The sequence below is a fragment of the Plecotus auritus genome (assembly GCF_963455305.1).
Source record: "Plecotus auritus genome assembly, chromosome: 5".
Lineage (NCBI taxonomy): Eukaryota > Metazoa > Chordata > Mammalia > Chiroptera > Vespertilionidae > Plecotus > Plecotus auritus.
This window is the reverse complement of record NC_137776.1, coordinates 157,959,299-157,971,338: the sequence shown is the minus strand read 5'-3', so window position 1 is coordinate 157,971,338 and position 12,040 is coordinate 157,959,299.

The window sequence follows — 12,040 nt, the reverse complement described above, 5'->3', positions numbered from 1 at the left end:
AGATAAGACGGAATGTGTGCTCTGCAGGCAGCACAGATGTGTGCAGAGGGTCTTTGGCGACAAAGGTAATCCTGCTGCCTCTGGCCTTCATTCCTGCCCCTGCCCATCTTCTCCAGGGTCGCCTTCCTCTCCCCAAACTTCAGCCTCTTCCTTAAGTACTAACACACAATCGGGTGTCTCCTCATTAAGACAAACCAAAAACTCAACAACCCCTCTGGCTCCTAGGCTCTCTTATTCCTTTCACAGCCCCTCCAAGCTGGCTTCCATCCCACCCGGCTCTGGCTAAAGCACAGACAGAATTCCATTGCCCATTCACTGGAGTTCTCTGAGCGCATCACAACATCATTTCCTCCTTGAAATGTCTCCTCTGGGGCGTGGCTTAGTCTGGACCCTTCCCACCTCTCCTGGCTCCTGAAAACTTGCTGGCCTGTCCTCCTGCCTGGAACTTGGGTCCCATCTCTCTACGGAGTCTCCCTAGGTGACCTCATCCACTCCTCTTGAAATGACAGCTCTTTCTACCTTGTTTGAGAGTTTCCAATTCAATTTTTAAAGCATCAAATATTCAATTGTACAAGCCCCAGGAAACTAGGTTAAAATGACATCTTTAGAAAGATTGAGAATCAGCTGAGCAGGAGCTGGACATCGATGCCTCAAGCAACTACTTTAAAAGGTTAGACTTGCTCCTGCTTTGCTGACCCAGAAATCATTTAATGAGTCCATACAGATTGGATTTCGCTTTTCCCAAACCTAATACTTCTAGCTAATGGCCGTGCCGATCACTGCCCACCTCCCACCCCAGCACTCCACTCCTCAAGAATCTTCAGTGACTCCCCATCACCAAAAGGCTCAGCCATCCCAAATCCATGCCATTCCTCAGAATTAGTGCAATGGTTCCTGTCCCGGGGCCCCACTCATCCTCATCCCTAGCCCTTCTATCCCCACCTCATCCTGCTTCCACCTTCCCAGGGGGTGGCTCAAACTCTGCTTCATCCAGAAGTCTTCATGCCACCTTCATCTTCAAGTAGGAAAAAGCGTTCTGTTCTTTCAATGCCGAAAGCACTTGTTTGTATCTCTGATGCCTCTGAGAACAGGTTGCTTTTGGCTCATGTTCTCATCTCCCCAGCGAGGCTGTCAGGTCTACGTGAAGCCTCGCCTTGATGCTGGATTGATGGTCCCCACACTGCCCATCACAGGACTGTGACTGCCTCTTCCCACATCTGGCTGTCCTCTTGGAGTGCATGGGCCAGGCAGGCTCGTCTCTGTTTCTATCACAAGACCAGGTGCAAGGAGGACCCCTGACACCTTTGCCTGAAGACATCGGGTGCTGTCCTCTTAACTGATGTCCAGGTGCCTTTGGAAGCTTGAATCAATTACCTCAACCAGAAAAGAGCAGCTGCTGCTTTATCTAGGGCAAGGGAGGCCAGAGGACAAAGGGGGTTCCTCTGGGGGCTCCAGCAATCAAGGCTGACAGCCCCTTCCCTGGAATCCAGATGGCAGGTTTGCACCAAGACATCACGCTGAAAGCTGCCAGGTTTTCTCCCTGAGAAACACTCAGGAGCTGAAGGAAGAATCAGAGAAGACAGGAGGGACCGTCTGAGAAGAGGAGAAAAATCAATAGAGGCAGGTGTCAGGAAGTCGAGGAAAGAGTTTGGAGAAAAAGGGGTAGTTTGCAGGGCTAATCTCAGAGGAGAAGTCTGGAGAAGGAGCCAAACCCTGGCTCCCCTGGCCTAAAGGAAGGGCAACTTGGCTGCTGAGGTGAGGAGGGTGAGGGTAAGTCCCGAGCCACTGGAATCCCTCAGACCTGCTCTGTCTGCATAAGAGGAAAACCCTCTCTTGTCTCCACAACAAATGGCTCCCTCAAACAAACTGCCGCTCCTCCAGGCCTTTGCTCAGGTGTGGCCTTCTCCTCTAATACCGATTCCCTCTACCTTGCTACCTTCACTGCCCAGCTTGATGGCACTCCTCCACAAAGCTACCCTCTGGTGTTCCCAGGGGGGAAGGTATTGCCCCATCTCTGAGCCTAATGCTCTGACTCTTTAAAAAAAATTTTTTTTAATTGATTTCAGAGAGGAAGGGAGAGGGAGAGATAGTAGAAACATCAATGATGAAAGAGAATCATTGATTGGCTGCCTCCTGCATGCCCCCTACTGGGGATCGAGCCCGCAACCCTGGCATGTGCCCTTGACTGGGAATCGAATGGGTCATGGCACATAACTGGATTGTGGGGTCTATGCCTAGTGGGGGCCTACAGGCAGCAGCCAATCAAGGTTTCTCTCTCTCTCGCTCTCTCTCTAAAATCATTAAAAACGTATTTTAAAAAAGAATTGAAAGCAGAACTTCTCAGAGATATTTGTACACCCATGTTCACAGCAATATTATTCACAAGAGCCAAAAGGTAGAAACAACCTGAAGGGTCCTCAGATGAATGAGTGGATAAGCAAAATGTGACCTATACATACAATGGGATATTGTTCGGCCTTGAAAGGGAAGGAAATCCTGTTCCATGGCACAGCATGGAATCTTGAGGACATTATGCTAAATGAAACAAGCCAGACATAAAAAGTCAAATAATTACAATTCCACTTCTATGGAATACCTAGAGTAGTCCAATTCATAGAGACAGAAAACAGCATAGTGATGACCTGGGACTAGAAGGAGGGAGGATGGAGAGTTATTGTTTAGTGGGTACAGAGTTTTGTTTTGCAAGGTGAAAAGACTTCTGAATATTTGTTGTACAACAATGTGAAATACTTAACATTACTGAACAGAATATGTAAAAATAGTTAAGATGATACATTTTATGGTAGGTGTATTTTACCAAACATTTTTAAGTTTGTATAATGTGAGTTCTACTCCATAATATATCCATCTGATTTTCATATAAGAATGACACATGGTTTTTCTCTTCCAAACTCTTTGGTAACAACAGATACTTCAGGAAGATGCTCTATGTTTATCCTGACCCCAGGAGAGAGGCCCAGACACCAGAATCCCCCTGAGGGGAGGCCACGTGTCTGACCCTTCTCTGCCCTCCTCCTCAGAGCCTCGGTGGTCTCCTATCACCAGCCAAGCTGCCCAGAGCTTCCTCCTCACCACAGGGGCTGGCCAACGCTTCAGATGACCTCAGCCGAGCTGACGGTGGAGCAGCCAGCTCGAGGACCAGAAGTAGGGAAGGAAAGCTCCGGAGGTGTTAGAATTCGCCCAAAAGCAGCTTCTTCAGCTAATGAATTGTTTTCACAGAGCGATCCCTTTTCCCTTTGCTTGCGGAGTGCTGTCTCTCTCCTGGCTCCCATGGAGAAATAGCACAAGAACAAAGGAGCTCAATTATGCTAATAATAGCTTTTCCATAATTGTGTCTGGAGTGCTGAGGCCACCCTGGAATAAGCTTCACCCCCACCCGGTATTCTGACTTCAATCTCAGCTCCTCCTCTCCACAGATCACTGAGTGGGGAGTTCCTAAACTGGAGCCATTCAGCAACCCCATCCCAGACACAGCACAGGTCTGACTCGGTTCCTTCCCTGCCCTCCTGGCCCCACACTGCCGCCAGCACAAATCCGGAGCTCATAGCCTTGTTCATAAGCCTTATCACCCGCTACTTGCCCTGTGCACCAGAGGCTCACGGTTCCCTCCAAGCTTTTGCACATTCTGCTCTCTGTAGCTGATTCTAAAACCACTCTCATCCCAGAGCACCATGTCTGTCTCTCTTTTAGGCCTGGAGCCCTTCCTGCCTTGTGCTTAACTCCCGTGATCACTCTAAAGTCAAGGCTGCTCACAGCTCAGCCCCAACAGGGTGTGGCATAGAGGAGACCTCAACAAGAAATCAACTGGAGTGGGTTCCTAGAAGGAGACTCGCTGGCTCCCTGTGGTTGTCTATTCTCCCTGTGGTTCAGGCCATGGGTGGGCACCCGACCCAACCCAGAATCATTTAAGTCCTTCCAGGGATTCCCTCAATTGTACCTCGGGAAAAAGGAACCATCCGTCTCTTGGGGCAAAGCTCTGAGCTGTGGGACACTGGAGACTGGTCATCCCTGTGTCCCCTAATATGGAAGAAGCCATCAGAAAATGGGGCTGACATGTAGATAAGCAGAGATAAAAGATGGGAGGAGGGTCTTGGCTGCATTGAATTCCTATGCACCTGAAGTCAACAGAAACATGATCTGTTTGTTTAGTGACATGGGAAAGCCCAGTGTCTTCCCAATAACCTCCTCTCTTCCATGACCTAACATGTGAGTTAGATTTAACCAAAAGAAACCTAAAAAAAAAAAAAAAGAATCCTGACTGAGTGAACCAAGTGCATTCAGAGTTTTGCCTTTGTTGTAAGAAATCCTGAAATCAAGCTTGGAAGACTCCCTGTAGGAAGAGTCCCCATTATACACCCTCATCCTCCTGGGACAAGAAGATGCCTCAGCTATTGCCTCCGCTTCTTATTCTCCTGTTCCAATCTTCCTCTACCTTCCCTTCTAGAGAATTCCATTAAATCCCAAAGGACTATCCTTACAATTTGCTGCCTGTCCGTCTTCCTTGGTATACTCACTGTTACCTCTTCCCTGTCCAGACTTTGTCCTAGGACCCCAGAGACAGCCTGGCCAACGGAGGGTGACGAGGAGGGAGGCTGGGTTGGTTTGCACTCCCAGGCTTAGGTGCGGGGCACGGGAACAGGGGAGTGTTTGTCTCAGATGATACACTGTACAAGCCAAGAGTGTTCTAACGTCGATTTGAAGATCCCATCTCAGTGCTGCCTCTCCAGCCCCTGATCCTTAATGAGATGAGACAAGATGAAACAAGATAAGATAATAGGCAAGAGTCAGCCTGAAGCACGGGAAAACCCCTGGCTGGTTCAGAAGCCTTGGGGTCTAGTTCCAGCTCTGCCCCAACCGGCTGTGTGGCCAAGTGTAAGCCCCTTCCCTCTCCAGCTCTCTTTCTCCAGCTGCAAATGAGGGGGCTGGATGATTTCTAAGGACCCTCCCCACTCTGATGCAGGTAGATTCCTGTTAGATGAAAAGGGAGAGGGAACAGGGAATCCCCAGGGGTAGGAGGAGAGAGTGCAGCACATATATCAGGGGTGTGTAGCCAAACAGCAGTCTGGGACCCCAGCTGCACCCACAGCTGGAGACCAGTGCTTGCCACCTGCGTAAGCCCCCTCACTTCAGATAGCACGGTGACATGGGTGGGGGGCCGGGGGGAAATGCCTGGAAAATGGGACATCACAAATAAAGGTTCCTGTAGCCTACAAGGCATCTCTTCAAATCCCACCACTTCTCCTCCTCCCGCTTCATTTTAGCCCTGTTGATGGCAGGGGAAAGGGCAGGAGGACCAGGGAACAAGTCCAAAGAGCAAGCACCTTTGAAGGAGGCTTTGGGGGAATCCTTAATGGAAAATCAGGAACCCCTGGTTCAAGGCCCAGCTCTGCCACTGCCTGCTGCATGCTCTAAGCAGTCCCTTCTCCTCTCCAGGCCCAGGTCTGTCCTCTGCACAACAAGGGGTGGGACACCAGGATCTAAGAGGCAGTTGTGCGGTCCGGGGCCACTCTATGTACACAGACAAAGAGTTGGATCTACCCCCACTAGATAATGCCCTCTAAGGCCAGGAACCTCTTCTGAGAACTTGCTATGTTCAACTGCTGAGATTGTAGGACTGTTTGTTACTGCAGGTCATCTACTCTGACTAATACACTATACAAAGTAAGTAGCTAGATCTAACTTTCTTTAACTATGGAGTACCTGAGGTTCCCCTGGTAAGTTGAAGATCTCCCTGATAAGTTGAGGATCCCCAGGAAGCACTCGCGTTCCTCTGGGGAGTCCTCTGTCCACTCTGGCTCTATATGTTGACACCCAGCTCAATCCTTCCGCAACCCCCAACAGTTCACCCTGCAAGCCTCACATCTCCCTACAACACTTCACCTCACCCCTCCTGAACCACAAACCAGAGCCACATATGTGCATTGCAGGTTGGAGGTTCACAGCAGGGAATTACTTTACAGAATAAGAAAACCACTTAAACTGAAACATCAGGCATCATACTTGCTAATGCTCATCAGCCAAACTCACCATTGATTTGGTTTCTGGTAAGACTCCAGGCTCCTTGTGCTTATGTTTTCACTCAACAGTCACTGACTGCACTGGCCAAGCTCCGGGCACCCTTGTCTAAGTGCTGGGGGCGTGCAGAGAACAACACAAAGTTCCTGCTATTACAAAGCTTGCTTCCTAATTGGGACCAAAGACAACAAACAGATAAACATATATTATGATACCAGTTCAGAAAAAGTTACTCAAAACATGGAAAAAAGGCCCTTTCAACTACAGCATTGTCTAACAAGCTGTCTACTTGTCACCTGACTTCCTGGGGTTGTGCTGTCCAATAGGGTAGCCACTAGCCATATGGGGCACTTTCAATTTAACTTATTAACCTTATATTAAATTAATGGAATATACTTAATACAATAAATTATATATTTACTTAGTATTTATATTTGTACCATATTAAATCATTACATTCTATTTATATTAAATTACATATATATTAGTATATGCATAATATATTTCATATATCAATTACATTTACTGAAATTTAATTTCAAGTAAATAGTAAATTTAAAATTCTGTTTCTCAGGCACATCAACCACATTTCGAGAGCTGACTGGCCACATGAGGCTGGGCTCTCATATTGGCGGGCCCACAGATCTAGAACATTCCTTCATTGTAGAAAGTCCTTTTGGACAGTGCTGTTCTAGGAGAGCAATTTTGTTCATTTGACTTACTATTTACTATTGACTAGGGCCCAGACTCTGAGAAGTAAAATGTTAACTTAAAGAAGATTGATAAGCGGCAAATGATTCTTGTCCCACACAGATGCAAATGATTTCTGTCTGGAAGAAAAGATAACCCCAAAGGCCACCGTTCTATTGTGCTATAGGACATTAACCAATTTAGTGTCTAACTTTACAGTCTTATTCCAACACTCTTTTTCCACTGACGACATAGATGGCTTCTCATACCCACTCTGACCAGCTGTGTCATTCTGCTGATTCTCATGCTAATGAGCTGAATAAAGCACTGACCCATCCCACTGGATGCCTAGGTGGAAGTCATGTTTTTTTGGCTCTTTGGAAATTATACTTTGACATCAGGTAATGATCGCTGCTATGGAAGAAATTTAAGCAGAGGTGGAGACAGAGAGCAACAGTGTGCAATTTGAGCTGGCAGGTCAGGGAGGCCTTTCTGAGGAGGTGACATTTGAGCAGAGACTGAGGGAAATGAAGGAGCAGGCTGTTTGGATGTCTAGGGGTGTACGGTCCAGCAGGAGAACACAGGGCAGATGCTGAGGCTGGATTGTGCTTGGTGTTTTAGCAGAGCTGGGAAGCTAGTGTGGATGGAGTGGTGCGATCCTGATGGGAAGAGCTATGGGAGAGGCAGGGCCTGTTGCATAGGGCCTGAGTCCAAGGCAAGGACTCTGGATTGCATTTTATAGGTGGGTGAGGATTTTAAGGTAGGAGCATACTTCTCCCTTGCATACTCCAGGGGGAGGCCCTGCTGAGGCTCTCCCTTTGCCGAGGGGGCAATGTGGGTGGGGCCCCAGCGTGCTTGAGGCTGCGACCTGGAGATAACCTCATCTGATGGCTCCTGCTCGCCCACTCTAGCCCCACCCATCCTCTGTGTCTCACTTAAAGGTTCTTGAAGAAGCTTCTTCAAACAAAGGAGCATTTTTCTCCAGAATAATACTTTGGCAGACCTTCCAGAAGTTTCCAAAGCAGCCAGCTTTCAAACATGTTTTTCTTCTAATTCCAGATAGGAAAGCTGGATTTTCACCAGACACAGGAGCAGGACATGGGCTTCAGCGAGCTGGTGAGGCTGCCTGTACAAGTCCAAGGATTTGGGCTGATAAAGGAGTGAAGACAGGATAGGGCAAAGAGACTGAGTGAAAATGGGGGATGGTACAAAGAGGGCCTAGAAGTCTCTGTGAGGTGGAAGCACAGGGCAGAGGGAAGCTGTGGCCAGGAAGGAGACATGGCAGCTGAGATTTCAGGGCTGGGGATGGCCCTGGTGGGTATGGGTCCTGGCACAATGGTGCCAGTGTCCAATCCTAGCTCTGCTACTTATGACATGCATGACCTTGGATGAATCACATACCCTCTCTGTGATGCCATTTCCTCAAGTGCAAAAAAGGGTTTTGGGAGCATCAAATGAGATAACACGTGTGGAGCCCTTAGAACAGTGCCTGGCAGAAGGCAAGTGCCATAAATATTAGCTATTAACATAGTTATAAAAGGCGACCCTGGGACTGAAGGGCTGAAGTGAAGTGTAAGTCCAGGGACACTGAGGTCACCTCCGATGGCAGTGGAACTTGGGGTGATAGGAAGAGTGTGTCAAATTGAGTGCTGCCTGTCAGAGCAGGAGGTGGCTGGGGCCAACTATCAGAATGGCAATCTACCTTCCTGGGTATCCTTCAGGGCCAACTTTCAGGCTCTGCTTCCTGCGCCAGAGCCCAGAGTGAATCCCAAGCTGCTAGGAAGCCCTCAGTGCCTCCCAGAATTCTGGAGTCCCAGGAACTTTACACGCATCATCACATTTCATCCTCCTAATAGCCCTAAAAGATAAGTATGATCATCCCCATGTCACACTTCAATCTAAGTCCCTGGGGTGAGTTGACCAAGGGCTCAGCAAGACAGAATCTTCTTCCTTTGTTTCAACCAAAGCAGCCTCCTTTTTGTTGGTGTTCATATTGGACTTTCACTGAAGATGCTGCTTGACAAAAGAATGCCACAGCTTAAAAAATAAACCAGGAAGGCCCTAACCGGTTTGGCTCAGGGGATAGAGCATCGGCCTGCAGACTGAAGGGTCCCAGGTTCGATTCAGGTCAAGGGCATGTACCTTGGTTGCGTGCACACCCCCAGTAGGGGGTGTTGCAGGAGGCAGCTGATCGATGTTTCCCACTCATCAATGTTTCTAACTCTCTATCCCTCTCCCTTCATCTCTGTAAAAAATCAATAAAATATATTTTTTAAAAATAAAAATAAAATAAACCAGGAAGGAAAGACTGAAAAAACCTGGGTTTGATCATCTTTAAGGGACTCCAAGCCTTCAAGTTGCACTGAAAACTTCCAGGTAACCTCTAGTCTTCATAGGACCCAAAGAGGTCTTTTCCCCAAGGTCATTGTCAAGTATGCTCCTTTGACCTCACACAGATTCACCAATAAGCAATAATGCTGGGGATTCTGAGAGGCTCTGTTCCTGGGCAGAGACGGGGAGGACTGGTGCCAGAAGGAGAAGAGGAAGGGGACATGATCCTGTTCCTTTCCAGATCTCTCTTGCTCATTGAGATTCCGCAGTGGGCTGCATCGACGCACTTCAACACTGTCCAGGAGGGACACGCAGAACGCAATGATCCGAAGCTTATCTGCTCACCCAAGTGGATCACAGGACAAAGGGCAGGCAGAGGGAGGGCCCATTCTCTGCCACCCTCACCCCCACCTTATTTCCAGTCAACTCTGTGAATGGTGTGTCCACTTACCACCCCATATGCCACTTCCCTTCCTCCCAGAGAGGGCAAGGCCCTCACCTCTGCTGATGGGCCCTCCTGTTTTGTAACAAGCCCTACCCTCGGACACCTCCATTCCATCGCTCAGACTGCTTCCTCCATCTGGAAGAGAGTGTCCTTCCCTCCCTGCTCCTCGGAACTTCCAACCCCCATCTTTATGTTAAGGAAGTGAGATTTTAGTTAATTAAATTTGCTTCTTTGTACTTTTGTACTTTTCTGTACTTCTTAATTCTGTTTAGTTATCAGGTATAACAAATATAAAAGTAATAAGACTATTAATTTTATATAGATCTTTTTTCTTTTGGCCACCTGCCCTTCAGGGTCCAGGAAGAACTTCCTAATCACCAGCCAGGGAGAACCTTTACCTCTTCCAACCCCCAAAGCTCTTCACTTTCCCTCTCCCACATCCCTGAGCATTGTACATAGATCTATAGTTACAGTTTTTGTCTAGATCAGGGGTGGGCAAACTTTTTGACTCGAGGGCCACAATGGGTTCTTAAACTGGACAGGAGGGCCAGAACAAAAGCATGGATGGAGTGTTTGTGTGAACTAATATAAATTCAAAGTAAAGGAGCGGAGGGGAGAAAAAAGAAACCAAGATGGCGGCATAGGTAAGCACCTAAACTGCTGCCTCGCACAACAATTTCAAAACTACAACTAAAAGACAGAACGGACACCATCCAGAACCACAGGAAAGCTGGCTGAGTGAAAATTCTACAACTAGAAGGAAAGAGAAAAGCTCACAAAGAATTGGAGGTACGGCAAAGGGTCTTTGTGCACGCAGAGAGGAAGAGTGGCTGAGAGCCTGGCTGACTTTCTCTGGCGGAAGGGGGAAGGAAGCCCCCGACCGCACTGAACCCCAGTCCCGGGCAAAACCCCGTGGACCCAGGCTCATACAGGGGGAGTCTGGACTGTCAGGTAGAGAGAAAGGCACCCGGAGACTCGGAGACCCGGGGGAGACCCAGGGAAGCCCCGGTGTGCCAGGGTGCACAAAGGCTGCGGAGGCTTTCCCTAGCAGAAGGGAGTCAGAAGCTCCTGACTTCACTGAACCCCAGTTCTGACTGCACTGAACCCCAGTTCCAGGCAAGCCCCTGGGGACCCACGCTCTTACAGGGGGAATCTGGACTCTCAGGCGGAGACTCGGGAGCCGGGGAAGGCAGAGGTCTGAAGGTGCGCGCGCGCGCAAGGGCAAGGCTCACTGGAAGCCAAGACTGTCTGCTCCGCCCTGAGACTCCACCCCATCCAAGCTGAGCACAGAGGCTATTGCAATTTGGCAAGTTTAATCCTATAAGGCTGTCTCCAGCACCGAACTTCTCCCAGCATAGACACAGCTGATCCTTACAGCCAACTGGCCTGGAGGTCAATTCCTCCCAGTGATACCAACAACAATCAAGACTTAACTACAACAAGGCTGTACACACAGTCCACAAAGGGGTGCACCAAGAGTGTCCACCTCAGGTTAACTGGGGAGGCCGACCCACTGGGCCATATAGGAAACCTAGCACACAAATCTACCCTACCAACTCAGGGAAGCAGTGAAAATGCGGCGTCAAAGAAACAGATCACAAATGAAAGAAATGGAGGAAAACAAACGACTGGATATAGAATTCAAAACCACAGTTATAAGACTTTTCAAGAATATCCTAGAAAAGGCCGATAAATATAACGAGACCCTCGAAGATATGAAAAAGGACCAACTAGAAATTAAACATACACTGACTGAAATAAAAAATATTATACAGAGACCCAACAATAGACTAGAGGAACACAAGAATCAAGTCAAAGAACTGAAATACAAAGAAGCAAAAAACACTCAACCGAAAAAGCAAAAAGAAAAAAAAAATCCAAAAGTTGAAGATAATGTAAGAAGACTCTGGGACAACTTCAAGCGTACCAACATCAGAATTATGGGGGTGCCAGAACAAGAGAGAGAGCAAGATACTGAAAACCTATTTGAAGAAATAATGACTGAAAACTTCCCCACCTGGTGAAAGAAATAGACTTACAAGTTCAGGAAGCGCACCAAACCCCAAACAAAAGGAATCCAAAGAGGACCACACCAAGACACATCATAATTAAAATGCCAAGAGCAAAAGACAAAGAGAGAATCTTAAAAGCAGCAAGAGAAAAACAGTTAATTACCTACAAGGGAGCACCCATACGATTGTCAGCTGATTTCTCAGCAGAAACTATGCAGGCCAGACGGGAGTGGCAAGAAATATTCAAAGTGATGAATAGCAAGAACCTACAACCAAGATTACTCTACCCAGCAAAGCTATCATTCAGAATTGAAGGTCAGACAAAGAGCTTCACAGATAAGAAAAAACTAAAGGAGTTCATCACCACCAAACCAGGATTACATGAAATGCTGAAGGGTATTCTTTAAGAAGAGGAAGAAGAAGAAAAAAGTAAAGATAAAAATTATGAACAACAAATACATATCTATCAACAAGTGAACCTAAAAATCAAGTGAATTAAAAACCTGAGGAACAGAATAATCTGGTG